Raw genomic sequence first — 18826 nt, forward strand, 5'->3', positions numbered from 1 at the left:
CCATCTAGCCAGCCATCCTCCGATAGTTGCAAATAGTAGTTTTGTGCACGTGCTTCATTTGGATGAGGTAATTTAAAATTTGACTCTCATTAAGTTTTGGTTATCGCTATTGTTTTAAACGGAAATGAATCTTTCGGTGTTCATTTCTTTTCTAAATTTAGTTATACTTTGATGTTGCTTAACGATTTTACGATTAGCAAGATATTTTTACAGTTATTTTAATAAATATACAAAAGTGTGCTACGGGGTATGTTGTAACAAAACGTTGGGGCTTGTTGTAACATGTTATAAATTGCGCTGAATCTTACTAAATTTATGATCTACAATATAAAAACGTATTGTTTAGTTTAGTAATAGTCCAGAACGAGACATAAAACAGAGAACAAAGCAAGCAAGTAAAACAGCACGGACTGTGTAATGTATCTTTGTAACGATACAGAAAAAAGAAAATCATAGAGTCTACAAGTGGGCTGTACTAAACCAGGGATAGTTTTTACAGCCGAAGAAGAAAGTAAAATGGCTTCGCATATTCTGAAGTGCACCGAAGTATATTTTGGACTAATTCCCATGAAGATGCGAAAACTGCCTTACCAATATGCTGTGAAACTCACTGCTAAGCAACTTCCTTCTTCTTGGCATCAAAATTGTACAGTTGGTCCAGGTTGGGTCCTAAATTTTATGCGTAGAAATCTACATTTATATTTAAGAAAACCAGAAGCCACCTTATTAAGTCGAGCAACATCTTTCAACAGGACCAACGTTGGTATTTTCTTCGAAATATTCCAAAAAATTCGAATTTTCGTAATGTTACACCTGCCCCAATAGATGTTACAACTAGCCCCAAGCGCGGGGTAAGTTGTAACAATGCACTTTTTTTGGTAAAATGCTAGTTGATTAAAAAATAACAGTCTTCTTAACTTTTCTTCAGTTCAAGTTTATTCAGAAAGAGTTAAACTAGCATTTAGTGTTTACTTAGTGATAATTGGGAAAAAAGCTGTCAAGATATATTTGATTTTATGAAAATTGTTACAACTAGCCCCCTGCTCCCCTACATATCTCTGGATTTTCACTAATTGTGTCACTTCTAGATTGTACATAGTCAGGGTCACGGTCACTGTTCATCGAATGTCAAGTAAACTTTGATATTTTTCTTTCTATAGAATCATCAGAACTCAATAATTATCCGAAACGCTTCCGCCCATGTTCACCATTTTGATGTGGCTTGTTATTATGTCGATTAGATACTGGAACAAACTAGGCCTATGCAACAGTGTGACCATAGATTTATCGGGCCATCTATTAACGAAGGGCTGAGATAATTTGTTAGTGGCTTGTTATACTATTACTTTAACCAAGAATAACACTAACTCTTTTTGAAGTCAGGTGTGGCTTGTCATTGTTTCACATTAAGCCCTTCAATTTTAAAGCTTATTGGTTCTCACCAGAGCCATAAATTCCACAAAAAAGAATTAAAAATTAAAAAAAAAATTAAAAATCAAATTTTTTTAAATAAAATAAAAAATACCTATGCATTACTACAGTAGACTCCCTCTATAACGAGAACTGAAATGATGGACTAATTACCTCGTTATAAGCGTATCTCGTTATATCAGACAACAATAATATTGAAATGTTTTGATGCCTCTTACGTAGTTTATTAGGTGTCGATGGTCGACCTGAACAATGACACTTCGTACCATAGTAAATTTACCATCGTATATTGTATATTTGCTACAATATTGAATATGGGTCGATAGATAAACATAAAGAAGTGTATTGCAGGCGGTGTTGGCAATAACACAGATGTTGGCATTTCTGTATACAGGCAGTATTTATTTATAACCTTCAACGCGCCAAGAACAGGTAAAGAAACATGTTCTTTGATCTCAATTTTTCTCGTTATAACCAAATATGCCTCGTTATAGATATGTTCTAGTTCAATAGGAATTTCAAGGGACATCTAGTGTACCTCGTTATAAGCGAAACATCGTAATATCTGTGTTTGTTATAGAGAGAGTCCACTGTATATTCTTTCTCGAGGCACCAACGAGTGGAAAGTTATGTGGCAAAATTTTTCATCAAGGTGATGACGAAAAAGGATAAAATGTTAGATTTTTTTAACGGCGCGACTGTTCCTGTGTTAAATAGATACAGCACCTAGAAACTTGTAATTGTTTGCATTGTGTTCAGCATGATGTCAAGAAAAACGTCTACCATATAAATATGGGTGGAAACGCATAGTTGCATTTTAAAGTGCATAAAATGCATCCAAAAGTGCATTACATGCTTCGAAAAGTGTATAAACATGCCAAAATAAGTGTATTAAGGGCCAGATATTATTACATGGGGTTTTTGGGGTCGCTGAAGATGAATACAGCTTAGGCACGTCATCTTCTTAATTTCGAGTGGTTTCGGCACTAAATTGATGCAAAAGGGTTTTTGGGGTCGCTGAAGATGACTACGCCATCAGAACCAATCCCCGAAACACCTAGTGCCCAGTTTCACTGCTAAGGCACGTCATCTGGAGTTTCGAGGGTTTTCGGCAATAAATTGATGCAAGCAGACTACTCGGAGGTTTTTGGGGTTGCTGACTGCTGAACAATCAGAACCGCCCCTGGGTGCACACGGTGCTCAAAATTCTCTAAACTTCAGAAGATAACAAGCTTTATCAGTGACCTTGAGCATCAATTGGTCCGGGTGCAATTCGGATGGAGTATTCGTATTCAGTGACCCCAAAAACCGTCTAGTAATCTGTATGCATTCAGTGTCGACAGTCTTCGAAGCTCCAGAATATGACGTTTCTTAGCAGTGATCGTGGGCACCAGGTGCTCTATGAGTTAGTTTTGATGGCGTATTTGTGTTCAGCAGCCCCTGTGTAATCTGTTTGCATCAATTTAGTGCCGAAATTACTCGAATCACCAGAAGATGAAGTGACAGACCAAGAGAGAGGTTGTGACTCTTAAAGAAGGTCCCTATACGATTGAAGGTGGATTTAGCTTTTGCAATGCTCGCTCTTATTTCTTGGTTGTTAGTCCATTCAGAATTTATTATGGTGCCGAGGTAGTTGTAGTGCGTCACTCTTTCTACAGGGGTTTGGTTGATGTAGAGTTGCCATACTGTTATTTTTTTCTTGCTAATGGTCATAAGCTTTGTCTTCATTACGTTTATATTAAGTCCATATTATCGACTGTAATATGTGATTTTGTTCATAAGTGCTTGTAGGTCTTCTAGGTTATCCGCAAATATTATGGTATCATCTGCACACCTAATGTTATTTAGCCTTTTGTAGAATTCCTTTTTCAGTTTCGTTCAAAGCTTCGATAAATAATATTCTTTCAGAGTAGAGATTGAAAATTAGAGTGTATAAAATACAGCCTTGCCTCACTCCACTCATGATGTTTACGTATTCGGTGTGTTCACCTTCAACTTTGAGATTTGCAGTCTGGTTCCAGTAAGGCTCGAAGGCACGAAAAGAGAATTTTTTATGAAATATATACTTATTTTCAAGTTTACCTGTATCTTTAGTCAGGCCCGGCCCTAGGGATTTTGCCGCCCTGGGCAAGTTAGACGACCCCCCCCCCCCCTTGGTATACCCATGACTGACACACCCCCTTCCTTCCGCGATCGCCAACTTAAACCACGATTGTATTTTAATTTTTATTGATGTGTGCTTTGTGCTAAATAGGGAATTTGCACTAAAAAATTTTTTTGCATAAAATTGTTAATTTATGTTTTAAAATGTTATATTCAAAATATTACGTCTTAACAATGAATAGTGTACGTAAATACAACATCTGATCAAAGTTCCGCGCCTAAAATTTCCGTTTCAAACAACTTCAAAAGCGAGAGCTGGGGTCTGACGTCATAGGCCACTCGTATCGTTTGCCCGTTCGGTGGGCTATTGCATTTAATGCAGTTTGTCCATAGATAAATAATATATGTAGTTGAAATATCTTGTTTTACTCGGTGGCAAAAATGATTTTTTCTGTGACAGGCAAAATATTAACATTTTATCTCTGTTGACATGTATTAAAAAGTTCTTTTTTATGAAATTACTTTTGTCGTTTCTTGTGTTGAAGAACAAAGAAGAAACAAGTAACTTAAAAATAAACAAAACTTTTAGTAATAAAAGTAAGAGTAACTAAAAAGTATTGGTGCTACTATAGTATGCGGTCTACAGTCGGGTTTCTACTATAGCTTGCGGTCAACCGAGTGATGCGGTGTAAGTATAAGCTGAGATGATAAAGATATTAACTTGTAAAATTACAATAATGATTCTTCTTATTTGTGCGTATTATTAACTTTGTAAAGAAGGATTTTGTTGGCTATGTACCTATACGTTCTATCGGTACGTCTGCTAATCACCATAATCTTTTCTCAGAAGGCTTTGAACACAATAATGAAAGACTCCATTAGGTACTAATAAACATTACAATAAAATATAATCTTTATTATAATGCAAATTACACCGTAATCTTTTCCAGGATATACGAAATCCTTCGCTTAGAGGTAGGTAGATCAAACCCACTGGGTAATCCGTATATTATAATATAATGGTACCAAACTATTGTTATAAACGGTTTAAACACGCTTATTAATAACTCTTACTAATTTGCCTTGACACCTCGCATTTCTCCAATAGAATAGCTTTCACTACTTTTTATAAAAGTTGCCACCATGAAGACATCAACGGTAGGTAAGTTGTCAGACTTACCCTCGTCCGTCATATTATGCGTTTTAAACTCTTTACAAAGTAGCACTCAACTTTATCAATTTCAGTTTAAAACTAAGCTGATTGGGGAACTACTTATTACAATATATAAGATGAATATAAATAATACCTAGGAATTTTCCATTAAAGACGATTAAAATGTAATATACCCGTGATACCTACCCTAATCGCGTTGTTTCCGACTGCTAGGCCGGTTGACCGTGGTCCGTGACGTCGGACCAATAGAAGGACGTTCAAGAGCCTCCTAAGATATTTGAATTTTATAGCATTTTCAAAGCGTCGTAATTAGCGTACGGGTTAAAAATATTTGTTTTTTTCGCATGCAAGCGTTTTAAGATCATGTTACCTTATGTTTTTTAATATCATTTTAATATTTAAAAATTTATGCAAGTTCCCTATTATGTAATACCCCATTTTCCATTTTCTTTAAACGATACACGCTTTAAAACACATTATATTTGCAATATTTTCATGAAGTTTTACTACATTACTCCATATTTACACATCCATTGCTCATGACTCACATCAGAGTCAAGACTGAGGCCGGAATTAAAATCGTTAACTCTAATAATTGTCAAATTAATATCATGTCTCTGGATCTAGGTCCGTACTTTTATCTTCAGTCTCATAGCCAAATTGTATTTTTACTTTACTCTTTCTCGCTATTACTCTGCCTCCAATTTTCGGGTTCTCAATTTCTAACTTGGATGAAACATGGAATTTTAAATAATTTCTGAGAGATTTAAAATGGTTTTCCGTTGATGTGAAATAAAATGTCATGCCATTTTACCACAGAGCAAATAAAAGTAAAATCACGGATTTGATTTGCCAAACAGCTTGCCTCAGGAGCAAACAGTTTATCGTTGTTTTTAATAACAGTGATTCCTACAAGAGCATCGTTTCTTCAATTTGGTATCTGATGGAAGTAATTGCAACAATTCTACTTTCCCATCTAGTTTCGAACAAAGGTTTCAATGTTAGGCTAGAAATATGATTTTTCAGTATAGCCCAACGATGAACAGATGCTGAGAAAAAGTTGTAAATTTTTGTCGCTAAGGAAAAGAAAGAAACTGCAAACTGTGAAGCTTTAGCGGCATCGTTCACGACTAAGCTACTTGAATGGCTTAAACAGGGGACCAAAAATGTTCTAGGATTCATTTTTAAAATTCTTTTTTTGAACTCCCAAGTTCTTCCCTTTCATGTTTGCCCCATTATCATACCCATATCCCCTCATATCTTCCAAAGGTATTCCCAGTTCAGTCAGTTCTTGCAAAATAACTTTTGTAAACTCCAATCCAGTGGTGTTCAGTACAGGCACAAATGTTCTGCCATTTTAACACTTTGTGAACAGGAATCTAAATCGACAAAACGTACAACAATAGTCATCTGTTCCACCCCAAATTTTAAAAAGTTTAAAATTTTATTTTTGATTTGGTCATGGAGAAGCTGAATAATTTCATTTTGAATACGTTTTCCCCAAGTAGTGATGCTGTTTGTTACTAACACTCGTTACTCTCCGAATGTGCTCTTATAAAACACAACCAAATTTTCCAAAGCGCTCCACAAGCTTTAAAAAATTACCATTGTTGTGATGAAAACGTTTATCAGAATCTCCCTTCAGTGGAAGAAACTGTTGTGCTAAGAACTGTATTATTGATATAAGTCGTCCTACATTTCAAAAATTGGCTGTCATCTAAAATTTGCCGTCTCTAAATTTGCCGCCCTGGGCAGCCGCCCAGTTCACCCACCGCTAGGGCCGGGCCTGTCTTTAGTTATTTATGTTGTTACGCAAAAGATTTATTTTTACTTAATTATTTTAACTTAGTTTATTTTCCTGTTGCACATATGAGAATTTTTAGTTATTTTTGTTTCTTCTTAGCCTTCTATCGTCCACGTTTGGACATAGGCCTCTCCCAACTCCTTCCATCGGTCTCTATCCTGAGCAACATATTTCCAATTCGTTCCGGCTACTCTTTTAATATCATCAACCCATCTCATCTGTGGTCTTCCTCTCGGTCGTTTACTTTGGTAAGGTCTCCAATGTTGTATCGTGGCATTCCAACGTTGGTCTTTTTGTCTAACAGTGTGGCCTGCAAAGCTCCATTTAAGTTTGGCAACTTTTGTTGTTATGTCCTCGACTTTTGTTTTTGATCTTACCCAGTCGCTCCTCTTTTTATCTGACAGTCGTATACCTAACATTGCTCTTTCCATAGCTCTTTCTGTTGTAGCTAGTTTATTCATATTTGCCTTGGTTAGGGTCCAGGTTTGACACCCATATGTCATGATAGGAAGGATGCACTGGTTGAACACTTTGGTCCTCAAATATTGAGGTATTTTGCGGTTCTTAAGTATCCAACCAAGTTTTCCAAATCCTGCCCATGCTAGTCTTGCTCTCCTATTTATTTCCGCACTTTGGTTTTCTTTGTCAAGTTTCAGGATTTGGCCTAGGTAGATATATTCCTGGACTTTTTCTATCTCACTGCCATTTATAGTTATGCGTCTGGGGTCATCTGTGTTTGTCATTATTTTTGTTTTCTTCATGTTCATTTTTAGACCGACGTATTGGGAGCTGCCTGCGAGTTCCTCTATCATAATTTGCAGTTCCTCGAATGAGCTCGCTATAATCACAATGTCGTCAGCGAATCTGAGGTGATTTAGCTTCTTGCCATTAACGTTAATGCCATAGGTTGACCAATTTGTCGTTTTGAAGACGTCTTCTAGTGCTAGGTTGAAAAGCTTTGGCGATATTACGTCTCCTTGTCTCACGCCTCTCTTAATATTTTTGTTTAGTTACAATAAATAATAATTGTTCATTTTCACATTATTTAATTTAACGAGACTATTTAAAAAAAATGCGTATTTTTGGGTGCCATTAAATGTTTTGTACACAAGCGCTAACACTTGCTGGCGCGGCACTGGTCCAAGAAATAGTTTTGATGACGTATTCGTGTTCAGCAACCCCAAAAACCCCCTGTATAATCTGTTTGCATCAATTTAGTGCCGAAATCACTATAAACCGAAATGCAATGACACTTGGCACCAGGGCTCCCAGAAAACTTTCAGGAGTCAAATTGTGCAAAATTGAGGTACATTTTAGTTTTTTCGAATTGACATCACTTTGGGTTTCTTAATGTTTGTTTTTATACCAAATTGTTCACAGACCCAGTTGGTCCTGTCGACGAGTCGTTGTAGATCCAAGTCGGAATCTGCAATTAACGTCGTATCGTCGGCGTATCTTATATCTCATGCTGTGAATGTATGCATTCAGATTGACTTCCTCCTTGGAATCCTTCAGGCCTCTTTAAATACAAATTCGGAGTAGACAAAAGATGTAAACGACTAAAATTTGTTTATAATTTTTCAGCTTTCGTATTTACGTGTTGCATGGCATGAATCATTCTGTAGAATCGAGTATTTACATTCTAATAATTCGAATATTTGTGCTAAGGTGCGACTGGGGGTCCATTTGATTATGCCCAACGATTTTTTCAATTATGCCTCATCATTTTTCCAAGTCTCCAAGGTCCCGCGTACATAATTCAATTATTTCCTTATCCGTTTCCCTCAGAATTAAAATTCCTCTTAATGGCATCCAGTTTACTTCATTTGCTTCGAGATTTCAGCAATTATTTATAATTAAATTTCCCGTACGCGGCGGAAGCAGATTTAATTGGAAAAACATTAAAAATGCTGATGTAGAACGACGAAATTGTTTTTTTTTTCAGGAGAAAAATTTCGCACATATCGCGAGGAACATATTGAATATTCATTAGAGACAAAGAATAGTAGACTAAGAGGCAGGATAGGTAAAATTTGCTAATCGTAAGTGCTTTCGGCTCTGCATCGTCAAGTATATGAATTTACAGTGGAACCTCGATAACTCGGATTAATCGGGACCGCGGCCGATCCGGGTTATCGAAAATCCGGGTTAGCCGGAGAATATGGTAAAAATTAATAAAATACGGTATACTTACAGATAACCTCCATTATAATTACAAAAACATGAAACACATATGCACAGTACACATCTAAATTACGTATAGTTGTATAGAGTGTAGAGTTTTGTTCATTTCTTGGTAAAAAACTCAGTCATACTGTAGAGATGTACCGACACCATATGATGCTGCAATAAATTGATTTTAAAGTTTCGCCTTTATCAATCCTACCTAATGTTCCTAGTTTCTTTTCCATTGTCACTACAACATTTTTACGTTTTGTTACCATTACGTAGACAAAAATCAAGCAAACACAATCTGAAGCACGATTACAGAACGGAAGTGATTAATACGACTGTACTACACACAATACGATCACAAGGAACAATGTTGTTATTTAAGAACAGACTAAGACCATTGTTTTAAAAAATAATTTTTAAATAGTCACGTCTATTTTAAACAATGCTAAGACAGTTTGACATAAATAAAGGAAAAGGAATACAGACAGGTGCCTGTTCTTTCCGATAAGCCGAGACGGTCGCTCTGCCGCTGTGTGCATGAATCATTTTTACTATTGTATATTAGTTCAAATTACACAAATACACATTATCTCTCAAATATTATTTTGCCTACATACATTTTTATTTGATAAAATTGTTAAATTGTTTATTTGTTAAATTTTTGTCTGATGAAAATCCGGGTTAGCCGGACTTCCGGGTTATCGGGGGCCGACTTATCGGGGTTCCACTGTACTTGCAAAAGATTTAAAAAAGGAGTGGTTGTTGTACTTGATTTTATAGGTGGATTTCTTAGAAAAACCTTCAAATTATTATCTAATCCACTGCCTATTGCTGAGCCATCTTCCCCCTCCTCATTAGCAAGGAGAACGCATGAATCAAAGGTACCAAATCATCAAGAACAAATTAATGACCTGAAGAAACTTTTGCAATACGTCCCTCAAGAACACAAGTGGTTTTACAACGAGCTTGGCCCTATGGCCTAGAGTTGCAACCAAAAAATGAGCAAAAATGTACAAAACGGCAATTAATTTTAGCTAATTGTATTGTCTTAAAACTGTTTTAATAAAGTAATATTAATTATAAATAAACACGGTGTAAATTCATCCACCAATCAAAACTTTCTCCGTAAAACAACACTTTTGTTTTTGTTTATGAAAGGCCTTTTATCAGCTATTTTCAATAATAAAAAAATACAGTATTGATTTTAAAAAGTGATGTCTAACATGATTTATTTTGAGTTTTAAGGTCCTTAAAATGATTCGAAAAATCAGAAAAGTATAAAATCGTTTTTTTTATAAAACTAAACAGTTTTTTCTTGTTTCCCAAAATTTACATTTTGTGACAAGAGACCTTTCATAAACAAGCGATTCATTTGTCAAATTAGCTTTTCAAAAAATTTACAGAGAACAAAAATTAATTAATTCTAGATATGTAGGATTGAATAATGAAATAGGTACCTACTTACATTCCGTAATGTCTTCATGGGTAGGTAATCTTTTCAAATAAAAATTTATTTCTTTTATCCTTGATATGACTTTCACACTGAAGAAAGGAGATAATTCTTTCGAAATTGCTGTCCCATCCATCAATAAGTCTATTTCCATTTCCAAATGCCACTCCAAAGTCCATATCAATCTGCAAAAGTGGAAATAGAAGTACAACTTTTTTTTATAGAAATCCAACAAAATAATTTATAAATAGTTAAAAATATATGTAAATACATACCTTAGAAAAATCAACCAAATCACTAGTGCCACACACCGCTCTTCAGAGTCTGCAGCTGCAGGGTGACTGTCTGCTAGGAGGCTACAACTGTTATCTCATGATTTTTTTACGCCAATAAAAACACTTATAGAGTTTTAAGAAATGTATCGGTTTATGTAATGTAATGGTCAAACGTGATCGCGAACATCCATTAGTGGATTGCATAAGAAGAATCGGTTTATGTACAAGATTATTGCTACAATGTATTGATCATTGATTCAGGTATATTACATTAAAACAATGATTGCGTTACATCAAAACAATGTATCGAGTTATTAATCAAAGTCGAAAACATTGATTTAATGTTACGAAAACATTGATTCAATAAACGAGTTCGTAATTTAATGAACACTGTACATTAGTGCAACGTTTTATATTCATTAATTTGACCGCATAATCCTGATGTATAGTTTCATATACAGGGTGAGGCAGATAAAGGGCCTATTAGAAATATCTCGAGAACTAAAGCTAACAGAATAATGAAAATTGGTATACAAGGGTTTTGAGGTATACTACATTCGCTCTCGCGAGATTTTTTTTGACACTGACGTTAGTAATTTCTTTTTTGAAAAATTCAGTTGTCAGAAGTGTCTGGAAATTACTACAAAACCAACGCACCTGCTCATATCCAATATTATTAATATTAAACAGACATAAAAATAACATAAACCTTACGCCAATCAATATTTATTTATTTAAACCATTATAATGTATTGATAGCAAATGAGAAAATTATTTATTGTACAAAATAAAAATATTTTGTAGAAATAAACTTCACAAAATTTTATGAGATTAGTAGACACTCCCACTATTTCTAATAATTCTTCTTTTTTTAATGAAAGATTAAGTTGATTTGAGTTGATTTTAGCAGTTAATAGTGTGAGGTAGGAATTTTTGTGTTGTAGGTTTCCTATTCCGAATGTCTCAAAAAAAATCTCGCGAGAGCGAATGTAGTATATAAACTATTTAATGAAAATATTTTGGTCTCTTTGCTACTTCCGGTTATACCGGAAGTTGATTGTAACTTCGTATTTTTAAATAGGACACCCTATATATTTTTACATTTTTGGATTGTCCTCGATTTCTTCTTTCTAAAAATATAAAGTTTTGTAATATTATACAGGGTAGGTTAAAAGATAATTACGTTTTCTTATTAATTTCGTAGCAATATTCACATCCTGTAGGATTGTAGTAGTTTGACATAATAAACTCTATTAATGTTCAAATGATTTTTAATATAGTCTAATATTGTTAAGAGTTATTAGTATAGTTAAATTTTTCATTTTAGTATACAGGGTTGGCCGAAACTCGGAATGAGTATTTTCTGAGTTTTCTTAAATGGAACACCCTGTATTTTATTATTGTAATGAAATGTTATTTTATGGTACTTTTTAATTTATTAAGCATTCCCTATACCTAACTGCTTTAATTCGTGAGGTATTGGTGATTCAAGTCAAACATTAATTGCAACACAAAATAAGTGACATTGTATTAGGTTGGCCGTGAAAATATTCAATAACAAATAATTTTTTGGAAATAAATACATATTAATCCAGACTTATACTTAAAATTGTCAATATTGGTTGAACTATCAAAATACCATCGAAGTTAAGATTGTTGGTGCGATTAACAATTAAGCACAAATTAAAGCAGTTAGGTATAGGGAATGCTTAAGAAGTAAAAAAGTACCATGGAATATCATTTCATTACAATACTAAAATATAGGGTGTTCCATTTAAGAAAACTCAGAAAATACTCATTCCGAGTTTCGACCCACCCTGTATACTAAAATTAAAAATTTTGCTACACTAATAATTGTTAACAAAAGTAGACTATATTAAAAATCCTTTGAACATAAATAGAGTTTATTATGTCAAACTACTACAATCCTACAGGGTGTGAAATTTGCTACGAAATTAATAAGGAAACGTAATTATCTTTTAACCTACCCTGTATAATGTTATAAAACCTTATATTTTAAGAAAGAAGAAATCGAGGAGAATCCAAAAATGTAAAAATATACAGGGTATCCCATTTTAAAAGACGAAGTTATAAGCAACTTCCGGTATAACCGGAAGTACCAAATCGATGAAAATATTTTCATTAAATAGATCAGGCTTCAAAACCCCTTTATTCCAATTTTCATAATTCAGTTGCCTTTAGTTCTCGAGATATTTCTAATAGGCCCTTTATCTGCCTCACCCTATATACAATGAAAAAATTATTAGTGTTATGAAAAAAGTCATTGGATAGACAAAACGATTCATTGGATTAATGATTCTATTCATTATTTTTTAATGAATAGAATTACATTGTAATAATGAATATGGTCATAACTTAATGACTACGTGTTTACAGTATTAACGAAATTTTCATTGGTACTATGTACAATATTTTTTCAGTGTAGAAGAAGACGAACGGTTGGCTTCAGTGTCTACTCAAGTTGACTTCCTGGGTCCTAATCAAACTCAACAGTTTTCGACGGCTGTAGCTCAAACTTCTGGCCTTCAAACTTCTGCTACCTCTTTTTTTTAAGCCTGTTCCTCCTGGTACATGGAATACTTAGATATTAAGTTTTCTGGCGATAAGAAGGGTATGTCGTTGAGTGCTTTTATCTCTCGAGTTGAAGAACTGAGAGTGGTTAGGCATGTTTCGAAAGAAACCTTACTAGAATGCGGTATCGATTTGTTTAGTGGACGTGCTTACCAGTTTTACTTAGCATATATAGAGGTCTAGTGAACAGTTATGATGATTTTCTGGTATTGTTAAGGAAAGAGTTTCTCTCCTGCACTTGTAACTATAATAAGCATTTGTTTGATGGGATTCGTCGAAGGACCCAGGGTCCTGACGAATCAATAGGAGTTTATTAGGCAGTGATGTGTGGGTATTTTAATAAGCTTACTTGCCCAGTCTTTGAGAATACGAAATTAAAGATTATTCTAAGAAATATAGATCCTTTTTAGTCTTTCTACCACGATCGGCTGGCCTTGGTGGAAATAAACTCCTTAGCTGAACTTTGGGAGTATGGTAGAAAGTTAGAGGTTAGGAAAGAGGCAGTGGAAAGTTTAAGTTCTCCCGTTGGAAGAAGAAGCACCTCTATGAATTTTATGGAGCCTGACCTAGCCTATGTTGAAGTTTGCTCGACGAGCAGTGGGGATACTTGTCACACAACATCTAGTATTAAACGTTCGACTATTCTGCCAACTCCAAAACCCATTATTTGTTTTAGATGTAGTCAACCTGGCCATAGGGCTGCTGGTTGTTCTGAACCGAAGGGTAAAATATTTTGTTACAAATGTTCGAAGGAAGTGTTCACTGTGAAAACCTGTCCTGTCTGCAATAAGAAAAACTAGAACCATCACACCTGAGTAATCTAATAGGGTGTGATGATGTTAGTAATTCGATCGATAAATTTAAGGTGATATTGGATTATGTATTACAAACTGCAGTAGGGAATGAACGACCCTGTTTAAGTATTGAAGTTTTGGGTAAGAAGACACTGGGATTGATGGATTCTGGTGCTTCCAGAACTATTATGAATTGGAACTATTGGAAGCAGTATTTCGGTTAATTGACGTATTTGTGATCCCAGATTTACCACATTTGTTAATTTTAGGTAGGCACCTACCGATTTTTGGCCTAGTATGGGTGTTGTGCCCGATATTCGAAGAAATAAGTGGCATTTCTAATGAACCAGTATTAATAAAGACTGTTGAACAGATGCTCGGTAGAACTATGTTGACATCTTTAGAGAAATATAGGCTACAAGCTGCTATTTATCGGAATGTGAAATTAATGGGTACAACCTTGGGTCGTACGGACAAAACAGAACATGTTATTGTTACAAATAGCCCACCCATTAAACAACGATATTATAGGGTTAATCCGGTAGTCCAAGCTCAAACTGACAATGAACTTGATGAAATGCTTCTACTGGGTGTGAGCTTTCTAATAGTCCTTGGGCATCTCCAATCCTGCTTGTTAAAAATACATAGGGGACATACCCTTATGTCCCCCTTTCTACTTGCTAGCAGCTTGAAGGGTGGGGGTGACAAACTCAACAAAATATGAAAATGCTAACTAAAGTAAACTAAATAAAAATAAAAAAGGTAACACTCGGGTTTGAACAGGGGACCTCTTGATCTGCAGTCGAATGCTCTACCACTGAGCTATATTCGCTATGTTTATAACGGATTAAAAGATTTCCCGGACATAGTGACAAAGACCAAGTGAAGTATTTAAAGAAATTTAGAAATGAAGTATAAAAGAAAGTCGTGGAGTTTAAAGCACACGAAATAAATAACAGAAGATAATAGACCAAGAGGCAGCGCTGAAAAATCTCTTTGAATTTACTAAAGCTAGATTTTTCACAGTTGATTACTGTGAGTGTGTAGAGAAACATACTGCGGTCGGTCAAGCGAAACGTAGAACAGGGGTTACTGAGAGGGTATCAAAGTTGCTTTCCTACGAAGGTAATTAAATCCATTTACTAAGGCTGAAAATCAGTACACACATTCTAAATTAAATATAAATAAAAGTTATTATAGTCGGTCAGCTATATGACGGGACAGAGCCGGTCGGTCGGCCCCAATAGTCGATTGAGGAAATAAAGCATTTCGGCTCGCAATTTTTTCGTTCAGCAAGGATTTACTTGAACTTTTCACAGAAGGTAGGGAATAGTCCAAGGATCATTTTATGTATCATTCCGCTATCATACGCTAAAACCTTGGGGGTGGTTGCCACCCCATCTCGGGGGTGGGAATTTTTATTACATTTTAACCATGTAATTCGATGGAATAGGTGATTCTAAGAAAAAAATGTTTTTACATTTTCTTCGTAAAACTAATATTTTTCGAGTTATTCGCGCTTGAAAATAACAGTTTTTCGACGAAAAAATCGACTTTTTTAGACGGTTTTTTGAGAATACCTCGAAAAATATGCATTTAATCAAAAAAACTGTAGATATCGAAATTGTATCTTTTAGTAACACAAACCAAATTCTTTTCCTATAATATCTTTAAGACCAATACAAACCGAGATACGGCATGTTATAGTTTTTTTCGTCAAATGCACAATTTGAAATATTCAAAGCCAAATAATAGGAAAAATTTGCATTTTTCGAGAAAAACTTAAATAATCTTTTTTCAAGCATACAATTAAACCTTTCAAAAAAAATAATAAAAAGTTTCTAGCATGAAAATTAAGCGACTTAAAAAAATGTCGGTACCTGCTTTTTTCTACGAAAAAATCAGTGAAAACAACCCCCTAACTACCTTCCTAATTCAAAATTGGTCTTCACCTTTCTGTAGTTCCTTTTATATTTATATTATCAATACACTCAAGGAGTTTGACCCATTTAAAATGCCTAATTTTGGAAAAATTGGAGTTTAAAGAAAAATTGATTTTTTGCAATTTGGTATTTTTCACCTTTTACTTCAAAATATCTCCGAAAATACTGAAAATATGAAAAAAATTATATACCACTAAATTGTAGCTTTTTTAATGACTAAAATTACCCTGTGCATATATTTTCATTACAGTGAATAGTTAGCCAGATATAGCTGTTTAAAACCTCTATTTACCAGCAAACACCCCCTTATTCGAGCCCTTTAAACCCGCCCCAATTAAAATCTAAGGCATCTTATGGAATTTAATTTACATAGTCTTATAGCTCTTTAAAAATCCTACAAAATCATTTTTGAGGGGTCTCATTACTGAGAGGGTATCAAAGTTGCTTTCCTACGAAGGTAATTAAATCCATTTACTAAGGCTGAAAATCAGTACACAGTGAGATATATTTTTTTTCCAAAATTAGGCATTTTAAATAGGTCAAACTCTTTGAGTGTATTGATAATATAAATATAAAAAGAACTACAGAAAGGTGAAGACCAATTTTGAATTAGGAAGGTAGTTAGGGGTTGTTTTCACTGATTTTTTCGTAGAGAAAAGCAGATACCGACATTTTTTTGCTTAATTTTCATGCTCGAACCTTTTTATTATTATTTTTTAAAAGGTCTAATTGTATACTTGAAAAAGATTATTTAAGTTTTCCTCGAAAAATGCAAATTTTTCCCATTATTTGGCTTTGAATATTTCAAATTATGCATTTGACGAAAAAAGCTAACTTTTAACATGCCGTATCTCGGTTTGTATTGGTCTTAAAGATATTATTGGAAAAGAATTTGATTTGTGTTACTAAAAGATACAATTTTGATATCTACAGTTTTTTTGATTAAATGCATATTTTTCGAGGTATTCTCAAAAAAATTTGATTTTTTCGTCGAAAAACTGTTATTTTCAAGCGCGTATAACTCGAAAAATATTAGTTTTACGAAGAAAATGTAAAACACATTTTTTTCTTAGAGTCACTTTTTACATCGAATTACATGGTTAAAATGTAATAAATAATTCCCACCCCCGAGATGGGGTGGCAACCACCCCCAAGGTTTTAGCGTATGATAGCGGCATGATATAGAAAATGATCCTTGGACTATTCCCTACCTTCTGTGAAAATTTCAAGTAAATCCATGCTGGACGAAAAAATTGCGAGCCAAAATGCTTCATTTCCTCAATCGACTATTGAGGCCGACCGACCTGCTCTGTCCCGTCATACAGCTGACCGACTATAATAACTTTTATTTATATTTAATTTAGAATATGTGTACTGATTTTCAGCCTTAGTAAATGGAAATAATTATCTTCGTAGGAAAGCAGCTTTGATATCCTCTCAGTTATAACCTGATTAATAATAACCCCTGTTCTACGTTTCCTTTGACCGACCGCAGTATGTTTCTCTACACACTCACAGTAATCAACTGTGAAAAATGTAGCTTTAGTAAATTCAAATAGATTTTTCTGCGCTGCCTCTCCGTCTATAAGAATGAATTTAATTATTTAATTGGGCAAAATGTATTAATTTTTTTTGGTATAGGACACATATCAGGAACGAACGTAAAACAAATATTTTTATTTCAGTCGTGTAATTCTTGTTTAATGACCTACCCGAGCATCAATACCGATATCTACCTTAATTACTTGTTTTCGTAAATATTTACCTCATCATATCCTTTCCCAATATTGACCCTAAATTCAAATACTCGTTCAATATATTGCCGATCTCTCTGCTTTTCCCTGTAACATGCTCGCTGCTCTGTTGGATGGAGAGAAAGAGACCCGAAACAGGGTGAGTCGCTTAAAAGCACAGTATCGATTTTCTGGTTTCACTTTGAAGATGGATAGTTCTGGAAACGCAGGAGTTTCCGTTAGATTTTTTAGGATTAACGGTGACAAAATCAACGACGTAGAAGAGATACTCCCGTAAAACACTTCCCATATTTCATTTGGACGTAAATGTGGTTTATCTCTAAGCATTAGGTCAGAATTGAAGAAGTTTATATTAGAACAAACCTTATTTTGATCAACTTTAGTTAACAAGCTGTTTCCTAAATTTCAACTGTATGTTAACAGTATGTAAACTGTTTTTTTAGTTTATTTAAATATTTGGCTCTAAACTAATTTCCAGAAAAATTTCCGTGTGGAATATTAACTATTTTACCCGTGTTGAGCTGCCCTCCCCCCCCCCCCCCACTTGTAAAAATTAAAAACAAATAGCGCTGATTTATGAGCTATTTACGAGCTTTCATATTCCGCAAATTAAAAATTTTGAGCTCGTTCCACTGAGCAGGAATTTAATATTTTAGTGGGGTGGGTCTCGTGGGGGGGGGGGGGGGTGAAAAAACTCAAATTTCGTTATCTATCATTTTTTACGTGTATCGAGTATTGTTGGAGTTGAGATAGAAACGTTTAAGCCTAAATTTTACTACGAGAACAATGTAACTGGAGCCCTTTCTTTAACCTATTATCCTAAAAAAATGAAGTATTTGAAAGATTAAATGTAATACAGTTTTATAGCTCTTGAAATTGCCTTTCAAATAGTTGGATGTGCCTGATATCATAAAAATTAAGTTATTAAAAAAAATTCATTTTTTGGAAAAAATTTTGTAGTATAAATTTTGATGCTATCAACTTTTTCTGGAGCTCCTTTGATAGGTATCTAAGTACTTTGACAAGTATTTAGTAAGTGTTATAAAATGCATCGTGTTCCCGATATTTAAGCTTGGATCCTTAGATTTGAATAGTCGCAGAAAAAAATATACATTTGATTACCTATAACTTACTTTAAATTAACATTAAAGGGTTTTTCAAGTAAGCAATTTATTATATTTTTTATTAGCTTCAATTTTAGTGATGTAAACTTTTTGTAAAAACTTACAGTTTTTGAGATATTTATGAAAAATCGCTTTAAAGCATGCAATTTCTTTCACGAAAATTAAAATATTTGATCTTTAATAACTCAAAAACTATTGATTTATTTT

The 18826-nt window shown here is 34.2% G+C and overlaps 1 protein-coding gene across 1 annotated transcript in view; it reads right to left on the reverse strand.

Moving 5' to 3' along the window:
• Positions 1-18826, reverse strand: part of LOC114328363 (histone-lysine N-methyltransferase 2D-like) — a 797359-nt gene that overhangs the window by 392729 nt on the left and 385804 nt on the right. The window lies entirely within an intron of this gene.

Source organism: Diabrotica virgifera, chromosome 7 (assembly GCF_917563875.1).
Source record: "Diabrotica virgifera virgifera chromosome 7, PGI_DIABVI_V3a".
NCBI lineage: Eukaryota > Metazoa > Arthropoda > Insecta > Coleoptera > Chrysomelidae > Diabrotica > Diabrotica virgifera.